Source organism: Dipodomys spectabilis, unplaced genomic scaffold (assembly GCF_019054845.1).
Source record: "Dipodomys spectabilis isolate Male_0828 unplaced genomic scaffold, ASM1905484v1 ptg000051l, whole genome shotgun sequence".
NCBI classification, from domain to species: Eukaryota; Metazoa; Chordata; class Mammalia; order Rodentia; family Heteromyidae; genus Dipodomys; species Dipodomys spectabilis.
The window spans coordinates 7,049,191-7,053,649 of NW_024870728.1; the positions used below are offsets into that span (position 1 = coordinate 7,049,191).

A 4,459-nucleotide genomic window follows, 5' to 3' on the forward strand; every position below is an offset into this window, starting at 1 on the left:
AATCTACAAGTAAACACAATGGGTGGCAAAAGACAAAAAATATTACACTTGGATATGATAAATGATACAGGTCTCTAGACATTAACACAGTGAGCCCAAAGGAGGATATTCTTAGGAGAGGATCACAAAGGTTCAACAGCTGTGTGCGTATGATCAATACTTATTGAACTCCAAGAAATGAACACAAGTGGTTTTGTTGTTTGGTTTTGTTTTCCCCTTGTTGCTGCTTTTGTTTTCTGTACCTTTTGCCTTGTTTGTAAATTTATCTGTTTGGGCGCAGGCAAAGGGGGAGCACAGAAATGGTGGGACAAAGGGTGAAAAAACGCAGCAGTGATAGTCACCAGATGCTAGGCTGAAGGGGTGAGAGAGGAAACTGGGAGAAAGCAAGGGAAGAGGCGACATTGTTCAAAAAGAAATGCACTGGGGCTGGGAAGGTGGCTCCGTGGTAGAGCGCTTGCCTTGCATGCATGAGGCTCTGGGTTCCATTCCTCAGCACCACATAAAGCAGAAAAAGCTGGAAGTAGTGCTGTGGCTCTACTGGTAGAATGCTAGCCTTGAGCTGAAGAGCTGAGGGACAGTGTCCAGGCCAGAGTTCAGGCCCAACAACTGGCAAAAAAGAAAGAAAGAAAGAAAGAAATGTACTCAATACCTGACTAATGTAAGTGTAACCCCCCTCTGTACAACACCTTTACAATAATAATTTTAAAAAAGGAAAAAAATAGTGTATGTCCAGGTATAGGAAATGGAAATTGGCATCTATCCAGGAAAAAAATTATCCTAGTACTCCAAGCTAGGCCATGCTTGAAATGTAAACTACAGAGTCTTTTAAACATTATGGGAGGGAGCCACAGAGGTTCTCTGACTCCAGGCTTAATTATACCAACAAACATTATCATGAGGTAAACAATCTCATTCTTGCTACAAGTGGCAGAGAGGAGAAATTAAAAGCAATACAATGAGTCTTTGCTTTTAAGATTATTTTTGCACATGCATGCTCATTGCTGCACATGTGCAATGGCCAAGTTATAGAAACAGCCCAGATGCCTGATAGCCGATGAGTGGATCAAAAAAAAAAAAAAATGTGGTACCAATACACAATGGAATTGCTCTCATTCATTAGAAAGAATATCGTGTCCTTTGCAGGTAAATGGATGGACTTAGGATAACTTTATTAAGTGAAGTAAGTCAAGCTCAAAGAGACAAACAACACATTTTCTCTCATATGTGGAAACTCAATCAAAAATACAAATACCCATGCAAATGCATACAGGGCTTTGCATATGCACACAAACTGACTAAAGAAAGCTTTAACTAAGATGAGACCAGAGGTGTAACTTCTCTGAATAAAAAATTAACTTACTGTTTATCAGCCCCAGCAGGAAAGTCTATGAGACTCTTATCTTCAATAAACTACTCAGAAAAAGCTGGAAGTGGTGTTATGGCTTAAGTGGTAGAGCACTAGCCTTGAGCACAAAGAGGCATCCAGTCTCTGAGTTCAAGCCCCAGAACCAGCAAAAAGAAAAAGAGAGAAAGAAAGAAAGAAAATATACAGTGTTATCTTAATCTCTAGGAGAGTCCCTCTTACTCCCTGCCAGAAGATTTACCTCTAATCCCCTTGTGATAAGCCTTGTAGAGCCTCAGTGTCTCTCTATGGACCAAGATGGCCTCAGTTACTGAGGTTATAGAGTGAGAGTACAAGCCCCACTGGTTTCCATTTTTTATCTGCAAATCAATTTTGTCTATTTTAGAACATCGTGTATAGCTATTATATAGAATCATTAGAATAGGATAGGGCTTCTTTCAAACAGTTTTAAATTTTTGACATGCATTCAAGTTTTTTTGTGAATCAATAGTTAATTCCTTTTAAATGCTCAATGACATTCCACTGTGTGACTATATTTTGTTTACCTATTCTTCCGTTGGTAATCACCTGGGCTGTTTTCATTTGGGAGATATTATGATTCAACTTACTGTATACATATACAAATCTTTTAATTTCATTTACAAAAGCACCAAGGAGCAGAATTACTGGGTCAAATGGGAGATTGTGCCATCCATCTTAGCTTTATAAGACAGACTTTTATCCAAACTGATTGTTTCATATTATATTATCACCAACAGCAGAGGAGAATTCTGTTTGTTCCATGGCTTCACCAATATTAGGGGCTGTGGATGTCTCTTTTGGTTTTTTTCTCAACCATATGAACTCCTGGAACCAAACATGAGGGAAAAAAGTCAATTTACAACTTATATCAATACCACATTTATAATAAAGGACAGAGTAAAACTGAAGAATGGGCTATAACAAGTCTTAAAATTTTCGCCATAAAGTTTTCATAGCTGCACATTACATTTATATAGTCCAAAGAGTCTTTGCAAAGGATTGTATACAGAATTACATCTTGTAACAGAGTAGTGGAAGACAGGAGAGAGAGAGAGTCAGCAATTTTTATATTCATTCATGTTGTATAAATCATCCCTACAATTCTAAAATTTCAGCAAATGACAAAAGAGACCATTTATATAATTTTTCATTTTCTTGATCAAAAATAAAGAATGCGCAATGACTATCATTGTGCTCTTTGTAAAAAGTCTTTTATTCATTCATTGTAGGTGAGTGAGGCATTATCTCTAATAATGCTGAGACATTCTCTAAGAAATGGTTCCCTCTGCTTGTTTACTATTGATTTTTTTCTAAGACACCTTTAGCTTTGGCATTTTTTTCTCAGATACAGTGTCTCTGATGTGATAAACACACAGATACTTGCAGGAATCACCCATGGGTGATCACCCCCATCCTAGTGTTTAGAGGGTTCTCAAGTTTTCAAGACAGATGCACTTACTGAAAGTATACCATCTCCTCAGCACCCTGATTCTGCAAAGATGCCATGAGGACCCTGACACGGCTTGTCTTGTTTTCAAATCATTGCCTCATATTAATCCTGTACCACAAAGAACCTTCCAGGGATCTAAGCAGCATGTCTGGACTTCACTAGTCCACTGCACCTCCTGTCAGCTCCCACCCTGGAACAGAGTAGGCCATTGCTTCCCCCCATAGGATTTTCTTTACTTATTTGTAATAAACAAATAAGAGCATTAGTACTAATAAATCTATGTCTGATCTTTCCACTACCACTCAACCCTCCAACAGCTTTATAGAACCTTACCATAGAGCAAGCTCCAAGGCCAGTGGGATGGTTCCCAGGATTCCCCTTGTCTCCCAGTCCACTGTGGGGAAACCATATCGTCCTGCTGCTCCTTCCACACAACGAAGTCACTGCTCAGTCAAGACTTCTACATCTATTCTGCATTTGCCTAGAAAGCTCTTTCCCCAGGCATCTGCCACATTGACCAAGGCATACTGTATTCATAAACTTCTTTATTGAATGGTAACTCCTTTATACAGCTACTTAAAGTAAGAGAGAGGGGGGGACAGAAGAAAGAGTGTGGAGTGAAAAAGGAGGAGAGGGGAAGGAAAAAGTAAGGGAGAGGAAAGGAGGAGAAGGGAGGGGTTACTGACGGCCTTCCTGTGGGGGCGTGACAGGGAGGCAGGAGGCGTGGCTGCTGATGGGTTTGGGGTGATAAAACATCCTAAAGCTCAATCACATGATGGTCGCAACATCTCATGAATGACAAGATCTTGAACAAATCTAAGTCAGGACCAAAAAGGTCATTGACCATTCTTTGTGCAGAACATTACCCTAAATTTCTTAATCCAGTTCATTGTACCAGGGGGCGCCTGGTAAATGGTGTTTCTGAGTAGATCTGTGAGAGTGCATCCAGGGCGATGAGCATTAGAACTGGTGGGCTTGGTAAAGCAGGTGGCTCTCCCCAAAACAGCCAGCATTTTTTTCAATTTATGAGAGCCCAAGCAAAGCCAAGGAGTGAAGGGATTTGCCCCTTTGACTTTGGGCCTTGCCTGTATGAACTGGGATATAGACTGCTTTTGGAATGACATGTACTTCCTCCTTCCCTAGTTCTCAGACCTCCACAATCACCTGCTTTCCTCTGCAGATAGAAGATCAGGGGATTTCTCTACCTCCATAACTGCAGGATATTTCTCATGAGACCACATCAAGTCTCATGCTAAATCTCACTCACTAAGGTATGCATAATCTATTCATTTTCTCCTACTTTATACATATAAGCATACATGTTCATCTTTTGTATGCATAGGTATATATTTATAGGCTTTATTAGTTATATTTCAATAGTGAGCTCTAACAAATACACTTGTAAACATGAAATAGATAACTCTAAGAATAGTTAGAAACGCGAATGATAGGAGGGGAAAGTCAGTAGCTTTTCAAAAATGAAGTATAGCAGAGCTATTCTTGGTGGCTAGAAAATAATACACTTTTGGAAGGTTGAGGTCTGTGATCTATTTACATTTATAATTACAGCTAAATATGTCTCAGCACTCAATTATTCTCTGCATTTATTTTTTTCCTAAAAAAAA

At 39.4% G+C, this 4,459-nt stretch overlaps 1 long non-coding RNA gene across 1 annotated transcript; it reads right to left on the reverse strand.

Moving 5' to 3' along the window:
• Positions 1 to 1,975: 1,975 nt before the first annotated feature.
• On the reverse strand, positions 1,976 to 3,388 carry LOC122107330. The gene is made up of 2 exons (XR_006147345.1): positions 3,168 to 3,388; positions 1,976 to 2,209 (listed from the first exon to the last, which is right to left on the reverse strand). It is a non-coding gene; the product is annotated as an uncharacterized LOC122107330 (long non-coding RNA).
• Between the last annotated feature and the right edge of the window lie 1,071 nt (positions 3,389 to 4,459).